This window comes from Schistocerca cancellata, chromosome 5 (assembly GCF_023864275.1).
Source record: "Schistocerca cancellata isolate TAMUIC-IGC-003103 chromosome 5, iqSchCanc2.1, whole genome shotgun sequence".
Taxonomy (NCBI): domain Eukaryota; kingdom Metazoa; phylum Arthropoda; class Insecta; order Orthoptera; family Acrididae; genus Schistocerca; species Schistocerca cancellata.
The window spans coordinates 440,166,817-440,187,819 of NC_064630.1; positions in this window are offsets into that span (position 1 = coordinate 440,166,817).

The following is a 21,003-nucleotide window of genomic DNA, read 5'->3' on the forward strand; positions in this document are numbered from 1 at the left end:
TGTTTTGAAAACTGCTACCAATTTAGAAAACCATCATCTGGTCTCATTGTTTCATCAGCTGTATTTATCTGAGGTCTAAAAACTATCTTACCACTGAATTTGAAAGACAGGACCACTACATATGTTGATAACATTTTGAGCGCTGAAAATTCATAGACAAAACACAACCTAGTACTGGGCGAACTATTGCAAATATTTCGTAAACATTGCATTACAGTCAGTTCAGAAAAATCATAATTTGCTAAGACGCAAATGAAATTTCTTGGCCACATTGTTTCTATGAAAAGTATCTTAACCGATCCAGAAAAACTGAAAGCAATAGAAGAACTGTCTGTACCTACAAACAAACAACAACTTTGAGGATTTTGGACTTTTGAATTTTTTCGACGTTTAATCAACTTTCAAAGCTTCTCTATACCTAGATCTGTGTCAAGTCACAGGTAAGAATACAGTTTGGGACTGGGATTATGTCGCCCAGTCCGAATACAATGATCTACACTCCTGGAAATTGAAATAAGAACACCGTGAATTCATTGTCCCAGGAAGGGGAAACTTTATTGACACATTCCTGGGGTCAGATACATCACATGATCACACTGACAGAACCACAGGCACATAGACACAGGCAACAGAGCATGCACAATGTCGGCACTAGTACAGTGTATATCCACCTTTCGCAGCAATGCAGGCTGCTATTCTCCCATGGAGACGATCGTAGAGATGCTGGATGTAGTCCTGTGGAACGGCTTGCCATGCCATTTCCACCTGGCGCCTCAGTTGGACCAGCGTTCGTGCTGGACGTGCAGACCGCGTGAGACGACGCTTCATCCAGTCCCAAACATGCTCAATGGGGGACAGATCCGGAGATCTTGCTGGCCAGGGTAGTTGACTTACACCTTCTAGAGCACGTTGGGTGGCACGGGATACATGCGGACGTGCATTGTCCTGTTGGAACAGCAAGTTCCCTTGCCGGCCTAGGAATGGTAGAACGATGGGTTCGATGACGGTTTGGATGTACCGTGCACTATTCAGTGTCCCCTCGACGATCACCAGTGGTGTACGGCCAGTGTAGGAGATCGCTCCCCACACCATGATGCCGGGTGTTGGCCCTGTGTGCCTCGGTCGTATGCAGTCCTGATTGTGGCGCTCACCTGCACGGCGCCAAACACGCATACGACCATCATTGGCACCAAGGCAGAAGCGACTCTCATCGCTGAAGACGACACGTCTCCATTCGTCCCTCCATTCACGCCTGTCGCGACACCACTGGAGGCGGGCTGCACGATGTTGGGGCGTGAGCGGAAGACGGCCTAACGGTGTGCGGGACCGTAGCCCAGCTTCATGGAGACGGTTGCGAATGGTCCTCGCCGATACCCCAGGAGCAACAGTGTCCCTAATTTGCTGGGAAGTGGCGGTGCGGTCCCCTACGGCACTGCGTAGGACCCTACGGTCTTGGCGTGCATCCGTGCGTCGCTGCGGTCCAGTCCCAGGTCGACGGGCACGTGCACCTTCCGCCGACCACTGGCGACAACATCGATGTACTGTGGAGACCTCACGCCCCACGTGTTGAGCAATTCGGCGGTACGTCCACCCGGCCTCCCGCATGCCCACTATACGCCCTCGCTCAAAGTCCGTCAACTGCACATACGGTTCACGTCCACGCTGTCGCGGCATGCTACCAGTGTTAAAGACTGCGATGGAGCTCCGTATGCCACGGCAAACTGGCTCACACTGACGGCGGCGGTGCACAAATGCTGCGCAGCTAGCGCCATTCGACGGCCAACACCGCGGTTCCTGGTGTGTCCGCTGTGCCGTGTGTGTGATCATTGCTTGTACAGCCCTCTCGCAGTGTCCGGAGCAAGTATGGTGGGTCTGACACACCGGTGTCAATGTGTTCTTTTTTCCATTTCCAGGAGTGTAAAAACTGCACTGATTAATGCACCCATGCTATAAAATCCCAATTTTTCTCTTGATTTTTCACTTTCAACCAATATTTCAAAACCTCGTGTTGGTGTACACTTGTTTCAAGAAGGAGCAGAAAATGCAATTCTTACACAGAATTCTTTTTCCATCTACATTTTAATCAAAGCTCAACGTAACTATTCTCTTACTGAGATTGAAGCATTAGCGATAGTCTGGGAATTTGATAAATTTTGTTATTTTCTACAAGGTAAACGCACTAAGGTATACATGTATACTGATCACTGGGCACTTGTTTCTTATGATAACTGTACTAAATCATGATCGTTTAAGACGGTGGGCTTTGTTCCTTCAGGAATTCATTTGAATGTGATTTACTTTCCCAGTTCAGAAAACATTATTGCTGGTGCGCTTTCACATGCACCTGTCGGTTTAGTCCAGAGTAACGAGGAAAACTGTAAAGAAACAAATTTTAGTCTGTTACACATACGAAAAGCGGCCTTTGAAAACAACAAGAGAAAGATCCAATCTGGAAAGACATAAAAGAGAACTGGGAAAACAACATACTGCAATAAGATAATTTTACTTTATATGTAACAACTTTTAATTCAGACATATATGTCCTGACAGTCCTATTTGAGTTTCATGAATCTCAGATGAACTCGCCAACAAATTCGTTTCGTTCACACATCTCAGTTACGCACACTCTGGTGCTAAGAAATGTTTCAGAAATTACGGGGTACATGTTACTTCAGCGATATGGAAAAGAGAATTCGTACAGTCTTGGCAAAATGCAAACCGTGCCAAATAGCAAAATCACATACCGTTACGCATAGAACACCACTATTTTATATCATTCCTGTGAAATTAAGAGAATTAGCTGCTCTTGACATTTTCGGTCCAGTTAAGAGATATTCACATGGTCAGCTGTTGATCTAAATTCTAAATCTGTGTCATGCACACATTTACGGAAAGCAACTGCAAAATCTTTTTCTGTAACAATTGTAAAGAATTTTCTGAAAAAAGTAAGACATGTTGACAAAGTTATTTCTGATAATGGCCTACAGTTTCGTTCTAATACATGGCTAAAAACTTTGAGACGTAGAAAAATGAAACCACTATTTCTATCACGTTTTATGCTATCCTGTAACCCTTCTGAACGCCTTATGAAAGACTTAGGTAAGCTTTGCAGATTGTATTGTTATTGTCAATACAGAAACTGGGATTTACACTTGTCGGATTTTCAAAAAAATAATTAGCGAACTACCAAGTGATTCTACAACTTTACGTCCACACCTTGTACTGAAGAACAAACCACCACCAAATCGTATAAAACAATTAATAGCCTTCCCAGCACAAGGACGTTTAAGACACCATGAAGTAATCAACTCAGCATTGGAAAAACATCAAGAAAGCTGCAGAGGAAAGGAAGAAACTTCAGAACCCACCAGTGAACATCGAGAACTTACAGGTAGGTGAGAAAGTATTGCTTAAATCACATCGTTTGTCACATAAGGGAAAATCTTTTAGTAGCAATTTCTTCTAGGAATATGAAGGTCCTTTTCGCATATGCCAAATCACACATGCAGATGCTTTGGAAACTGAAACCATATGCGTACATAAATCACGAGGTCATCATCATGTATCAAACATCAAAGTATACAAATAATAATACCCTAGGGGTTTACTGTTCTTTGATAAACATATGGTGTGGTGAGAACAGGTAGCCCAGCTGTTGCAGTGCATTTTCTCACTTTAGCTTTCAGCACTGTTTCATGCTATTCAGCAACTCTGTATATTTGTTAACGTATCTTTTTCTGTCAATCTATTCAATAGGGAATTTAAATAAATGCTGACTATCTATTATTTGTGTTGTTTGAAGAAAAGTATTTTGAATTTGCTAAGCATAGTCTGACAAGGTGAGAACGAATGGATTAGACAATTTTTTGCATTTATATTTGCACTATGACAATATGGAACGGTAAGCAATCTGTGAACAATTTGTATTCAGCAGGAATTATTCTGAGTTTACTGGTGAAGTATCTGATATTAATACAGTTGTCTTATTTCATTAGTTTGGAACATTTCTTTTGAGATCTTTGCACAGCAGAGTAGAACTGGGTGTAAGGTTCTAAGATAATCTTTTTTTTTCGCAGGAACATAGTTTACACATGTAATGAACTTTTTTGTGACTTATGGATTCTTGTTTTAGCTTTACCAGAGAGAATACCGTGCTATTTTTTAGGAAAGTGCATGAGACGACATTTTCCATAGGTACATTTTTATGATGTAGGTCATGAATTTTAGAGGTATGCATAACTGCTAACTTTATTTTGGTTGAAAGATTGTGTATGAGTCTTTCTGAATTGAGAATGGTATTTCTGATGGGCAGTAGTTCAACTGGGAACATTTCTGACTGATGTTTGTTCTGCTATTTATGAAGTATCTTAAAGAGTGATATGTATGCATCCACATGATGAATCTATGGAATATGGGATATGATGATGAACTTTTCTTAAGGACTGCCATGTGAGGCTTATGATGTTATTATATTTTATTATGATGCATTTATGGTATATTATATGAAGTGTATTATGATTTGCAGGACATTATATTGAAGGTTAATGTAATATATAGTTTATATTGAAGGTTAATGTAATATATAGTATGGAGCAAGATGCACGAGGCATTATGTATGATTTAGTGAGGAAGCATTTTTTGCAGCTATTTATGGAACAAGACAAGGTAAGGAATGTACACTCTTTAAACGAACCCACATGCAGCTGTACTAGATACTTGGAGATTTGCTTGTTTGCACTTTGTTCGAAGGTAGAGTAACAGTGATATTTTCAATTTATTTTGTAATGAAATGATTTATGAGAGGGCAACACTATCGAAGTTTTGTTGCTAATGACGAGATGTATTATAACGTGTAAAAGCTATAGATTATGGAAAGAACAACAATTACGTTTTGAGATACCAATAATACCTGCTACACACATTGTAAACTCCAACTTTTGCCTGTATGATAGACCAGCACTTGCAGGTGACACTTTTTCTGTCATCTACTTGTTGATGAGATTGGATGTGTGGATGTATCTGTCGAGTAACGGCGCATGAATGGTTTTACAAAGATTTTTTTCTCTACTGCTGAATTATGTGACGTGTGTGTGAGACGAATTTTCTAGCTTTGCGCAGTTGTGAAATGAAATTGTCTAAGTGAAAAATTTTGTTTCTCTACTTGCTACAGTTTACACTTACTGTCCTTTATTTTTTACGTCTGACGTGATCATAATTGAATTTTTCTCTGTAGCAGAAATAATGAAAGAAACACAGAACTGTATGCATTTGCATGAATTAAACAATATTTTCAAATCAGAGTGTAACATATGTAGCAAACGAGTTACGTTCTAACAATCTGAATATTGCAGTGGTCTGTTATGGAGACATTTCAAAAGTACTCAGTCATGTTAAAAACATTGATCCATGACTTGTATATAAATATGTTAGGCATTTTGGCGACATTCTTTTCAACTTGTAGTACTTTTATTCCTAGACGCAAGCTGATCTGGTACATTTCTCATGGATGTTGTAAATTTTGTCAAAAAAAGGTACTTCAATACTTTGGCGTCTTCCTATTAAAACAATTTTTATTTCATAATTTCTCTTACGGTAATGAGTGAAAATGTAGATTCTGCCACAGTGATGATGCAGTACCGATTATAGCACTTTAAGTTAATGATTGTAATATGAAGATTTTTTTCTTGTCATTAAGCAACACTGAAGTTAAAGAGAACTTACTTGTTTCATTTTCCGTTAATAAACCATTTCTTTCAGCTACTGATGGACAGTTCGAGGATGAAGTTTTTTTTGTTGCATCTTAGAGTAAGTTATGTCAGTATTAGTTGCTTCACAAGATATGGCTTTTGAATGTTGTGTTTATTTTGCTGTTATAATTAACTATGTATGGCCATACAAGTCTGACTCCATACACAGACAAGTTGACATTTGACATCTGATGATATTGATTTAGTGATGCTACTTGCTATTTTCTGTTCAATGATCATCAGATAGACAAATTAAATATTTGTGCTGTAATAACAAGAATTTACTTGTAATTATCACTTCCCCATAATCATCGGTTAAATTTGTAAAAACGTTTATGAAAACTGAACTATGTTAATTTGAGCTCAGGTCCCTTATAATGTATGAGAAGAAATCGCATGTATAGTCACATATCTACCACAGAAATCGTATTATATGAATTTCATATTTTGATTGTTTATCTGTAATTCTTACTGTATAGGTGAATGGTTCTTCGAGCAATGTTAATTTTCTATTTGTATGATAATCTGAATCACAAGTAATTTTTATGTGCGCATCAAAGCTGGAATTTAGTATTGGAGGACAGCGTGGAGGGTAAAAATCGTAGAGGGAGACCAAGAGATGAATACACGAAGCAGATTCAGAAGGATGTAGGCTGCAGTAAGCACTGGGAGATGAAGAACCTTGCACAGGATGGAGTAGCATGGAGAGTTGCATCAAACCAGTCTCAGGACTGAAGACCACAACAACAACAACAACAATCAAAGCTGGGATGTACAATTAATTCTAAGAATCCTAAACATGTCACAGTTAATCTCTTTGCATAAATCAGTATGTCGTTCAAAGACGTTATGTGTCACATATTTTAAATGACCTGGACTGACACACGTACTTGATGGTATGCTGTATACTGTACCTTGTGGTTGACCTGGACTTAATATTTGTAACTGTACTTCAAGAAGCTTACCACATTTACGTAATCACCCGTGGCCACACATATTTTGAGTCTTTTACTCAACATTGAGCATATGTGCCTATCCATGTGATGTATATGTTACACTGAGGAGCCAAAGAAACTGGTACACCTACCTAATATCGTTAAGAGCCTAGCGAGCTCGAAGAAGTGCAGCAAGACGACATGGTATGGACTCGACTAATATCTGAAGTAGTGCTGGAAGGACTGACGACATGAATCCTGCTCAACTGTCCATAAATCCATAAGAGTACGAGGGGCTGGAGATCTTTTCTGAACAACACATGCAAGGCATCCCAGATATGATCACTAGTGTTCATGTTTGGGTAGTTTGGTCGCCAGTGGGAGTGTTTAAGCTCAGAAGTATGTTCCTGCAGCCGCTCTGTAGCAATTCTGGACGTGTGGGATGTGGCATTGTCCTGTATGATTGCAGCATATCTCTGTCTCTCAGCGGTTAACTACAGGTTGGGCGAGAGATGTTCTCGGCTGAGGTACTGGGGGTGTGCTCTGGCCATGTCCTAGACCGTGTGGATTGAATAATGGTATTCGCGTCATACCTTAGTTAGAATATATACAGAGGAGTATGTCCGATGGCAGTAGAAAGGTCCAGGCTGTGACGTGGACGGTCTCGCGCTCGTGCTGCGTGAGAGAGGCAAAGCTGACGATTTTGAGTCATCACGGGTGAGTTAGGTTAGTGGCTTTGTTTGCCACAATTTTCTTGTGTTGGTAACGAAACATGAACTGATCATCAGAATTCAAACTTGGCTTATTTGTATAGACAAAATGTGATATAGGTTAGTACACGTTAGTAAATGGCAGTACACATTAGTACATGTTAGCCAACGAACATAGGTCAGTAAGGGGACATGGTGGTCGGTAGGGACTTTAACTATTTCATTCCAAGTTCAGGTGGGCGTGGCACTGGCGAAAATTGATTCCAAGTCTAGGTGGCTGTGGCACTTTTTCGCATCAGAGAGGTTAATGAATTGATCAATTTAATTAAGTAGTCATGCGAACTTTGTTACATTCACTTGCAGAGGTACTAAGCTCGGCGCGCACGATGGCTCACGTGTATGGGCGTGTGTTTTCGCGACGATCTTGGATTAGGTAGGGGCAGAATGTGGATTGGATAATGAGAGTTGGGTGATCAATTAACTTAGCGAGGGACATTGTGATGAGCACATGTGCTGGATCACCTGTTGTGACGTCACGGCGGATTCCACTCTCGAGCAAACTTTGGCGCCAAACGTACGGCAGGGCGTTCTTTATCTACAACGTGCTGATCAACAGACTGACCGTTGTGAAGTCGGCTTCGGCGGGTTCCAACCTGTCCAGCGAACAGCTCCGGCGCCAAGTGGTCGGTGGGGGCAGACTCCACTGTCCACGAAAACATGTTTACATCGCTGGACCAGAGCGGGCTTGCGAAGCGAGTCGGCACCAGTAGGCTGTGATGTGAGCAACCGCTGGACCGGCAACGTGCACGGATTGCAGCTGACGGCCATCACGTGAGGCAACCGCTTGCTTCCCAGTGGCGCGCGGACCGACGCGTGTTGGCAGGGACCATATGAACTACTTCAGTTGGACTGGGGACCTCATGGTGACTGGACTCTTTGAGAGCACAAACACCCTCTTCCACCATGACATTTCCACCAAACATATCGGGTGAAAAAAAATCCAAACAATCACATGAACTGACGATCACGAAGCGTGCGCCGTCTGCCAGAGGCCATGGTCGCGCCATCCGGTGCTGTCAGGGACATCACACCGTCTCGAGAACGCCAGTATTTTTTTATTCAGTTCATTCTTCACTTCTGACAAGTCTCAGGAAGCACCTCATGCTTCTCCTGGACCAGCTGTTCTCAGCTTGCTCGCAGTCATCTAATAACTTGTCTGAGTCAGCTCCGCCTGCAGTGGTCAGTCTCAGCTTGTTCACCATCCAACCCCCTTCCACAGCTGGATAGAGTAAGCAAGCTCCAACTCACCCACTAACAAGCTGCCCTAAAGACTACTACCACGGTTACTTATACAGGTAAGGATTTATGTATGGTTAGTATGGACATTCACCCACATACACTCCCTATGCTCTTCATCCAGTACAAGGGATGTAATTGTATTCAGGGTTTCTATATGCCTATGGAAACTGCAGCAATCGCATGCTACCAGCTCCCATGGACCAATAGATGCCACACAGTATGCAAACTCCCATTCCATTATTTTATGAATGGAGTTACACTTCTCCCCCTTGCACTCATACCTATTGCTACTGTCTAATCACTGGTTTCAGCTCAAAGCTTGTACGAGGATGTGTCAAATGAAAACCTTAAATTTGTAACAACAAATCGAAATTTCGCGCCGTTATCCTGTAAATTGGAAAGCGTGCTACAAACAGTGTGCAAAATGGCCTATAGGTGGCAGTACAGTGCAGATGCACACATACTGTCGCAGTATCAGTATAAAGATGGCCGCCCCACTTGCGACTTGCACCAGGGAAGAGCAGCGTTCTGTTATTCAGTTTTTGCGTAGTGTAGGTGTGAAACCTACTGAAATTCATCGACAGATTAAGGTTCAGAACGGTGATACATGTTTGTCACAGCAGCAAGCCTACGAATGGAGTAGGAAGCTCGCAAATGGTGTGACTTTAGTGGAAGATGCTCCTCGTCCAGGTCAGGCACAACGAGTTGGGACTCCACAGAACATTGCAGCAGACATAGTGAAGGAAAATGGGGAGTGACACTGAATGACACTGCAGCATGTTTACAGATTAGTCATGGGTCAGCACATCACAATGTGCATGATGTGCTCCAGTTTCACAAAGTGTCTGCAAGATGAGTGCCATGGCAACTGACTCCTGAAATGAGAGAACGACGTGTTGATGCTTGTGAAGAACTTCTTCGGTGCTTTGAATGAGGTGACGGTCTCCTTGCAAGAATCGTTACTGGGGATGAAACCTGGGTTCACTTCCACCAACCGGAAATGAAGAGACCGAGCAAGGAATGGCGCCATTCCTCATCACCAAAACCAAAGAAGTTTCGAACAGAACCATCAACAGGGAAGGCTATGCTGACTGTCTTTTGGGACGAAAAAGGCGTCATTTTGGAGCATTACATGCCTAGAGGGACCACTGTCACTAGTGCATCATGCATAGAGCTCCTAAAAAATCAAATCAAAGCGAAGTGGATTGCTGTCAGCAGGTGTCCTTTTCAACATGACAATGCAAGGCCCCACACTGCCCGTACAACAGTTGCAACAATCATATACCTGCACTTTAAGTATCTTCCTCATCCACCAAGCTCATCAGATTTCCGTATTTCTGGACCACTCAAAAACGCAGTTGGAGGAAAGAAGTTCCGTTCTGATGAAGAGGTACGCCACGCAGTGCATGAGTGATTGTGCGGACTACCAAAAGATTTTTTTTCTTAAGGAATTTATGCACTTTGTAAGCGCTAGAGATCTTGCATTGAGTGTGGGGGAGATTGTATTGGAAAGTAATACAGCTTTATACCACTTCTGCACAAAAAATAATATTTAAAAAAATATTTAAGTTTTTCGTTTGACACCCTCGTACATACATTTGTTACTAGACTTGGGAATTAAGGTATGATTTTATTCTACCAGTAAATAAGAATAATGGGGATATAAGGTAATATATGGTAAAAACTATTTTTTTCTGGTTTATTCATAGTATAAACACAGATAATAAAATATTAATTACAACTAGAAAAAAATGAGGTGTGATAAAAAAAGTAATGATAATTTTTTAATTTCATAGTTTTATACATCAATTTCCAATTATTTTTTATCTTGTTGGTACACATGTTCTTATTCATGTTTGCATTTTCAGCTGTTATGAATATTTAGTTTATTGTTGATAGTCCAAAAGTTATAAGTGTTGTCGAGTGCTTAGCTAATTTTTACTTTTGAGAAAGAGTGATCAAAGAGTTTGCATAAGATTTTGCAGCACCGCATTTAAAATGTTGATTTTGGCTTAGGCGAATGTACTATGAGAAAGAAAATAGTTAACAAGTGGCATAAACGTTTCAAAGTGCGTCGAGAAGACGTTGAAGATGACAAGTGTCCTGGAAACCCCAACACATGATTTACTGATGACAATGTGGAAGCAGTAATGAAATGGTTCTGGAAAATTGCTGAATCACACTCAGAGAGATTCCTCGTGATATCAGCATATCTTTTGGCTCTTACCAAGCCATTTTTTAAAATGTTTTCAGGTTTAAATGTGTAGAAGCAAAGTTTGTTGCAAAATTGTATATACATGTGGCATTGAAACCAAGGGCCAGTCGCCCAATGGAAACTGCAAAACAGGCCTGAAGAGTAAAGACAAAAAATGACAAGTGTGATCATATGTGAAGGCTCTTCTGATTATTTCCTTTATTACAATGGGATGGTGCATCATGAGTTACTGCCTTATGGTCATACGGTCAGCAAGGTATACAGCCTGGAAGTTATGCATTGTTTGCTTCAAGCAGTCTGAACAAAAATGTCCAGCATTGTTGCAAAACCACCATAGAAATTGCACCACAATAATGCTCTCACTCACACCTCAATGCTTGTTCATGAGTTTTTGGCAGATAAAAACACAGTCGATGGACGAGCTAAACACCATAATCAAAAGTAAGTTCTGTAAATGCTTCTGAGATTGGAAAAGGTGCTGGCATAAGTATATTGTATCTGACAATATTAGAGAAGGAAAGTTGCTACTCACCATAAAGTGGAGATGCTGAGTCGCAATAGGCACAACAAAAAGATTCACATAATTATAGCTTTCGGCCATTAAGACCTTTGTTAGCAATAGGCACACATACACACATGCAAACACACACTCACGCAAACGCAACTTGCACACACATCTGCAGTCTCAGAAAGGTGAAACCACACTTGGCACATGACTGCTGCTGGGATGAAATGTTTATGGCTGTATGAACTGTTTGAGTACCCTATGCTCAACAGGTGTAGCACACTGAACAGAAGGGTGTCGAGGTCCATGTACATGACACTTATTCGATCCCCGATGACGTAAGCTGCCCGTTTCTGGGGATACGCTGCGCCCACACACATGCACCGTCTGCAGATCATACAAAACAATGTACTCAAAATCATAAGCAATGCTCCACGATACACATGCATCACGGACCTTCACTGGGAATACCGACTTGAGACTCTCACGGAGGTAATCCACAAACTCATCACAAGACTATACAGAAACTCCAGACATTCGCAGAACCCGTTTATTCTGAATCTGGGGAACTACGACCACAACCATAGGTGGACATATAAAAGATCAAAAGACATACTTGTAAGGACCTAACATCTATGGCCAAGTACACCCAAACAACGGTCCAGGTGAGCCCCTGTTAATCAGCCACCATTACTGGATATCCAGTTGGAACACACTTGCCGAATAACTGGCACCATGCAGGGAAGCTGTACTGTACACTACATGCAGACAAGCTACACAGACCCCCCACACAGTAAGATGATCTATGGCTGATCTCCCACTAATATATAACGATCCTGAATGTTCCAGGAATGCAGCGGCTGCAGCAAACCGGGATACATGTAACCTCCCCCTCACTTATCGACCTTAATGACAGTGAAAAATTAAACCGCGTGTACCTAATGGAAATTTGGGAAAAGCAATCGTCACTGAGGTTAATTTGTCGGTAAAGAGGGAGGGAAGGGTTACATCTAAATGAAAGGAAAAATGCTAATGAAAATGGTGGAAATTAATTTTGAAATAGGAGTAAATTTAATAAAGAAAGTAAATGTGGGGCCGTTACGTTAACAATCAACTAGCGGTAATTAGATATTTGAGATTTGGGAAAAATTACGGTCGCCAGTCCTAAGGACAATTACTATAGTAACTGAAAAAGAAAGATTATTACACGTATAATTAGCACTAGAAGCGTGGCAACTGAAGGTTGACAAGTGTAGTGTGAAAACTGAACGTTTGTCAGAAGTAATAAATTTCACTACACTCTGACTTAATTTAGCAAAAGAATTGATAAAACCGGAAAATAGTTAATTTAGTGACTGAAGTTAATAGTGAGCTTTCTTTCTGAAGCACATCGAAATTCAGTAAAATCCGGTTAGTCTTGGACTACCTCAACAATCATTTCAAAAGCTACTTGAATCTACACAATTTAGAAAAAAGAGATTTAACTTTGAACTTGAATTAAATGATTCTGAACAATTAACAGTAGTAAAATTTAGTACGTACCAAGCTGAGCTGCAGTCACAGGTAAGCTAAAATACGGTAACAAAACTCGCGCGCTTAATTTATACTTGTGTAATCTGAATATTGTAGCCAGCTATGAATACCTTAACTGAACTTTGAAATTAAAGCAGTGAAATAGAATAATGTCACTTTAATGCTGGCGTTTGAATTTCAACAACACTCGGGTTCATTCCGGAAAAGGAAGGGACCCTGCTTGGTAATGCAATTGGGACAATGAGCAACAAAGGTTCATGCTACGTTGCTGTAATTTTGTGATTTGAACAGTTTAAAAGCTGAGGTCTGCCATACAGTTCTAAAACTTTACGTGCTTCCAGTCTTACTTGTTGGTTGATTGAAGGTTTGAAGCCGTCGATCGAGGAGGTGGCGACAGTCACTCATTGTCGGCCGTCGCTGTTGCAGAAGCTGGATGTTGGCGCGCCTTCTTCTCGACACGGTCACCAGACGAAACGGGCTCTTGATGTGCGCCAGCTAATGCTTCCCGTCCGCGACACCATGTCAGAAACTATCATCGCAAGTCGAGCGCAATTACATGCTGCCAAACCCCGAAAGCGCGGCAACTCGCGGGAGCTTCACACAACACACCTGCTCCACTCGCTACTCCAGCCAGACTCTCTCTGCTCCGCCTGCGCTCCATGCGGCAGAGTTAACACTACCAAAGATCCTACACACTTTGATTCTTCACACGACCCATCGATATAATCGTTCGATAGCAGTTTTCCCTAGGCAAGACCCAGCGTAAAAATACAAATAATATTTACGAAACAAACCAATTATACATCGACATAAATGCATAAATATATATATATATACAAATAGTAAAACAATTACAATATACGAAGACACAGAAATGTTATATATTCAGGTAACAAAAATAAGGAAAACAAATTTATAGTACAATAAATGGAAATAGGAGGATATGCATTTCCGTCGTTACATACATCGCCTTCGCCTGCCATGGTAATGATGCATGATACCCACACTAAAAAAACCAACCTTGCAAGAACTATCGCAGCTAGTAAGCTACTACTGCTCTTACTACCCATCCCACTGTCGCAGAGCTTTTTTCCCACGGCACAAGCCTTGGCACTTTTTTTCCTCTGCTCTTTAAATTGCTACCCTCATTCAATCACCTGATGGACCGTGTTAATGCATAATCTTACCCAGACGCACGGATAACATCACCGCCCAGCATCCTGTGATCCACCTATTAGATAACTAACATGTTGATGGAGGTGACAGTAGAACTTTCGGTTTGGTCACCACTTTGGTGAGGGTGTGGAGGGGCCCCATCTCTATAAAAAAACTGGCATTGCAGCATGAATCAAGTCCACTAGGGCAAAGGTGGTGTACTGGTTTTTCATAAGTTGACAGTCTGTGGAAGAAGGTAGGCCTAGCCCATACTGCCTGCATCATTTTCAACAAATCCTCAGTATTATTTCTAATGGCCATCCCATAATACTGCTGTAGTTTATCAATAATTTTGTCTGTCAGCCTGCCTCTGATGGTTTTTCATCAGAAAGTTTCTTGTCTCTCAAACTTCCCTTCAACTTCCTCAACGTGGTGCTCATACTCTTCTAGACATGACCAACACATTCCAGTTTTGTGATAATCTTCTCCCATAAGGCTGAGCAGCTACTACACTGTTATATGCTTGTGAGCCTCCATAACCTAAGAACTTAGCGTAACACACTCCCCTTTCATTCACAGATCGATTAAAAATTTCAATAGCTGCAGAGGCCTCCTTACCACCACTTGTTCCTTCATAATTTCTGTCACAGATATGCCTTTCTTCATTCCCTGATTTACGCTGTTAACAATGTTCGGTTAAAATCTGGAAATCTATTAGCTTTCCAGTAGCCACACTGGTCACCATAGCAACAGAATTCTTAGAACTGTAGCTGCACTTCTGCCAAGTGCCATCAAAAGCTACTGGTATGTCAGTCATACCATTATTTATTGAACAGATTCGTTTGCAGCACCCTTCATTGACTCACATGGCAGCTCACAGCAGCTCCAATAAATGTTGCATACTTGTCTATTTTACAAGGTGGACGTGGCATATTCATCATGGCACACATTGTTTCTGCTGCAGTGTGTCCTTTGCCAATAGCCCTCAATACACAAAACGATCTAACATTTACTTTAGACTAACTATCTTTACACTTATCATAATTACAAAATGAATGAGTATATTTACTACAATTGACACAATTAATGATAAGTTTCCTGGCTAGTCCATTTGATACCTCACTGACTTCACGTAAACTAACTGGCCCTCCACACATTTTACAACATATACATTCACGTAACACCCTTGTTAGAATGTGTAAATCTATCAGAATATAGCCTAACCTACCATTGACATCACTTTCGTTTGGAGAAAACTGTGTATCACAACGTTTTATTTTAATCTTCGAAGCACTAATAGGCGCTACTCTAGATACTGACGAGTTTGCCTGTATTTCATTGTCTGTAACTTCACACGTCACATTTTGAACACAGTGTTTCCCTTTATGCGAAAATCTATTAGCCTACCATGAAAACCACGTTTCTTAAAAACACTTCGTTTTGGCGTCATACTTTACTTTTTGAGAGATTTGCCCATGTATTCGTCACTTTTCCTCAGAAAAACGTTAGCACTTTCGACATATAACGCGTGTCTATACACTGAAACGATACTATACTTTTTCCGACAGTGCTACCAATACAAACACGTAATTTAACCTTTAAAACACAACAACCGATTTTATTAGATCTTGAAGTAATGGAGGTAGAATTTTAACTTTTTCAACAGGTGTAGATTAAATCCAAAAACATAAAATAAAATACTTCCTATGTGAGTTTATAAGTGATATATACGTGTATCACTGTATTCGGAAAATTGCAAATTTTATAATGAGATAAAAATTCGAAAATATGAAACTTTTTTCCGTTCTAATTCCCCTTAAGTGTGTATACTTATAGTTTTGGAGAAATAAGGTTTGTTTGTGTTTATATTTCAAATATCAGCTAACAGCCGTGGTTTATTGAAACTAATGAGTGATACTGTATATCTGGTCAATCTTTTTTATATTTTTTCGTCACAGACACTTTTTTTGTTCGGCTTGGCTCTACAGGTACTTTTTGTTTTCCAGTGTTGTTTTCTGATGTCTGAATGAAATACTGAGAATGTCTACCATTAGGTCTAACATGAGTTTCTAAATGCCACTTCGTGGATTGTCTTACACACTCCGATATTTGATATGTCAACTGATTCTGCTGAAATCTGTCTTGAACATTCACCTTAGGTCTTGAATACATTATTTTCTTTAAGTACCTACCCCCCCCCCCCAAAAAAACAATGAATATCCGATTGAACGAGATCAGAAGACTGGGCAGGCAATATATTGCTGCACTATGACCTATCCATTTATTTGGAAACAATGATTTAAAATTGTTCCTACTTGCAGAGCAAAATGAGGTGGTGCACCATCATGCATCAACCACTTGTTCTGATGTAACACTTATATGTTCCATTAAAAACTCACTATATGATGCTCCAGTCACTGTTCAGTGGAAAATGAAAGGTCCAACTAATCTGTCTCCTATTACATCAGCCCTTGAACTATTCTTAATCTGTTGTTGATGTCCTGTTTCTAAAACTGCAAATGGATTCTCATCCACCCATACATGACTGTTGTGAAAATTCTTCACTCCATTCCTGGTAAACTTTGCTTCATCAACGAATACTGTGGTAGACAGAGGGTGTTGGTCATGAGTGCTGTTCTCAGTAACCAAATACAAAAACCTTTCCGGACTGAAAATCTGTTTCAATGAGACCATGCAATCCCTGAAGGTACCATGGATAAAAGTGTTGCTCTCGAAACACTTTCCACACTGTCACATGACTCACATTCTCAGTTTCTGCTATTTCTCTGGTACTGCTGCCATTATTGTCCTCAGTATAATGAAGTACTTTACTTTTAAATCAGGTGGTCTAACATTATTTGCTCTGCTATGATGAAATCACCTTCTCACAAAAGAATCTATCCCCACAACATATGCATGTATCCTTTGAAAAGGTCTTATTGTTTGGTAAATAACTGTCAGGAAATCTTTCAGCGTACAAATGTCTGACTTCAGACACACCATAACTCGCAAGTTCATACATGAGGTGCAGGTCCACCATGTGCTGCTTATATACCTATTAGCCAGAGAAGTACAGTACACACTAGTGAAATAAGAATATGTCACCCTCCAGCTTTGGCCACTAGCTAAGATATTACCTAATGGGTATTCTTCTGAGTAGCTGTTTCTCTACCCAGCGTTCTATATGAGCAAACAACATGTAACTTTACCTAATGTTCTTCATACCATAGGTAACTGGGCTACGCAAGGCTTTGTTTAAAAAGAGCAGCTCGATAATGTCGTAGGGTTGAGCCATAACATACATGCTTTCATGCCCAGCAGCTATCTCACTGCAAATAATAACCCGTGGTTGTGATTCTGCAAAGAAATAGGCTATGTGTTAGCTCGAACTGTGAATTGATGGACTAAACAGCAAGATTAAATAAAAGATAAATGAATATTTACTAAAAATAGTTCTATTCCAGAGTCTTTAATAGATGTAGATGACACCAGAAAATTATGTTTATTCAAGAAAATAAATCTCAGTTAAATGCAAAGTGGTCCTATGATAACTAGATGTAACACAGACAGGAAGGTATCCTACAGAATGTAATAAAGTTGCACTGTGAGTGTTACAAGAACAGTAGGAAGCGGATTCCTCAAGCAAAATCATCATCCAAAATGCGTGAAAAACTAAGTCCATTTCATGATCACAGTGCACAAAATATTCACCATCCCAAAGTGATTTAGAGTTCAGCATGATGACTGTTACACTAACACACAAGGGATAACAAGTAGGAACTCATATTCTGTCTATTCTCTGTTCAGTAATGCAAGCAGAAAAGGTGAAGTTCTGCACAGGAACACATCCAGACCTCATAAAAGTTACAGTCCCTTCAAAAGTTAAAGCACTGTAGTGGCTAAAGACCATTGGGTGGTCTTCACTGTATGATGCTCCAGTCATTGTTCCGTGGAAAATCAAAGGTCCAACTAATCTGTCTCCTATTACATCAGCCCTTGCACTAGTCTTAATATGTTGCTGATGTCTTGTTTCCAAAACTGCAAATGGATTCTCATCCACACATACATGACTGTTGTGAAAATTCTTCACTCCATTCCCGGTAAACTTTGCTTCATCAACGAATAGTGTGGTAGACAGAGGGTGTTGGACTTAGTTTTTCATCCATCTTGGATGATGATTTTGCTTGAGGAATCTGCTTCCCACTGATCTTGTAACACTCACAGTGCAACTGGCTAAAAGGTATACAAGCAGCACATGGTGAACCTGCACCTCATGTGTGAATTTTCGAGTTATGGTGTGTCTGAATTCAGATATTTGTACGCTGAAATATTTCCTAACTGATATTTACTAATTCCCTTGTGACCAAAAACCCATGTTACCACAGGTAGGTCTGCCTCCCAACAAATGTCTGTGTAAAGTGTCCAGAATTGCTCCCTAGAGCAAACCTCTCGAAAAATGTGTTTCCACTTGATTTCAGAAGTGTTCTGCCAATGTCTAATTCTAATTGGCTGAAGGCCATCCAAATCAAAAATACATCATTCTTATGTTCGACAATGTGGTTTTGACTCCACCACTTTCTGCACTAGACTAATACATTATAACAATATTTAAATAAAGAAATGTTATAAGTGTTCTGTCAAACTCAGACCATATACAATAAACGAGAATAATAGTTTGTTCATAAATAAATAAGCCAACATTCTTGTGCGTATATAATAACTTTAAATGACAGTAAAATGTTGTTAAATACTGTTTAAACAATTATTTCTCTCTGCTTCATAAAAGTGTCTTTTGCCACTTGTTCTAATGTTGGTGGCAGCTAACATAAGCGACTTACTGCTTCTTAATTATCATGGTTATTTAATATCGGCTGTAATTATATTTAAATAATATTAGTGGCATAAAGAGTAACATATTCCTTAAATAACTGTGCAAATATGTTAAGATATGAGGTATTCACGGTGAAGTTTGCTGCTATGTGCCTTTAAGTGGCCCCTATCACTCTGCAATGGGCATACATTTTTGATCCAAGATCTACAAACTTGTCTTTCATTTGGCTGATGAACCTTAAAGTCTGCAGCTGTTATACATAAGTATTATTAGCTGCATATCCAGATGTGTGGAATATATCATGGTGGTACCTTTTTATCCCATAAAGTATGCTATCAGTGTCTGTATTAAGTAACTTTGGATGTATTCAATGAATCCGGTACATGTGAGATCTGGGTAGATCCAATATGCTCTATTGAAACCTTTGCTATCTCCAGAGGGATGAATTCTTGATTGAGCATAGTGACTCATTTAAAATTTGGCCTGGCAATATAATCCTTTGCACCACAATGCACTCCCATTTAATTGTTAAATGGGTTTTGAGGTGATGTTTAAGATTCTCTAGTACTTTACCAAATAACTGTACTGTTCATAAGTTTAAAAAATCTTTTTCAAAATCACATGTCATTGAAGACCAATATAATAGATTCCTTCAACTGAGGATGCTGCTTGAAAGAAATAGTAAGGTGCACTCTATCCAGTTTCATCCCCAACTTAATGCATTGCTGGAGGTTTCTATAGCGTACTATGTATCTTTTTTTATCCTTTGGCCTTGTGATAAGCTTGGGAAGGGGCTAGAAGCTCCTAACGTAGCAGCAAATCACTGCGTGCATCATGCAGATTATTGAGATATGTCGTGTCTGCTTCCATGAAATATCCTACCCAGAATCTGCTGGTTCATCCAAGAACATACCTAATCTGATGACTACTTCATTGGATAGTCATTGAAACCACACAGCTGGCAGAGACATTTGCATAGCAACCCCATATAAGTTTTTTACGTCTAGGTACAGGATGTTACTCAAATCATGCTACACACTGAACCTCTTCACACATTTGCAGTGTTATAACTTCAAGTTGAACAAATACACTCCTGGAAATTGAAATAAGAACACCGTGAATTCATTGTCCCAGGAAGGGGAAACTTTATTGACACATTCCTGGGGTCAGATACATCACATGATCACACTGACAGAACCACAGGCACATAGACACAGGCAACAGAGCATGCACAATGTCGGCACTAGTACAGTGTATATCCACCTTTCGCAGCAATGCAGGCTGCTATTCTCCCATGGAGACGATCGTAGAGATGCTGGATGTAGTCCTGTGGAACGGCTTGCCATGCCATTTCCACCTGGCGCCTCAGTTGGACCAGCGTTCATGCTGGACGTGCAGACCGCGTGAGACGACGCTTCATCCAGTCCCAAACATGCTCAATGGGGGACAGATCCGGAGATCTTGCTGGCCAGGGTAGTTGACTTACACCTTCTAGAGCACGTTGGGTGGCACGGGATACATGCGGACGTGCATTGTCCTGTTGGAACAGCAAGTTCCCTTGCCGGCCTAGGAATGGTAGAACGATGGGTTCGATGACGGTTTGGATGTACCGTGCACTATTCAGTGTCCCCTCGACGATCACCAGTGGTGTACGGCCAGTGTAGGAGATCGCTCCCCACACCATGCTGCCAGGTGTTGGCCCTGTGTGCCTCGGTCGTATGCGGTCCTGATTGTGACGCTCACCTGCACGGCGCCAAACACGCATACGACCATCATTGGCACCAAGGCAGAAGCGACTCTCATCGCTGAAGACGACACGTCTCCATTCGTCCCTCCATTCACGCCTGTCGCGACACCACTGGAGGCGGGCTGCACGATGTTGGGGCGTGAGCGGAAGACGGCCTAACGGTGTGCGGGACCGTAGCCCAGCTTCATGGAGACGGTTGCGAATGGTCCTCTCCGATACCCCAGGAGCAACAGTGTCCCTAATTTGCTGGGAAGTGGCGGTGCGGTCCCCTACGGCACTGCGTAGGATCCTACGGTCTTGGCGTGCATCCGTGCGTCGCTGCGGTC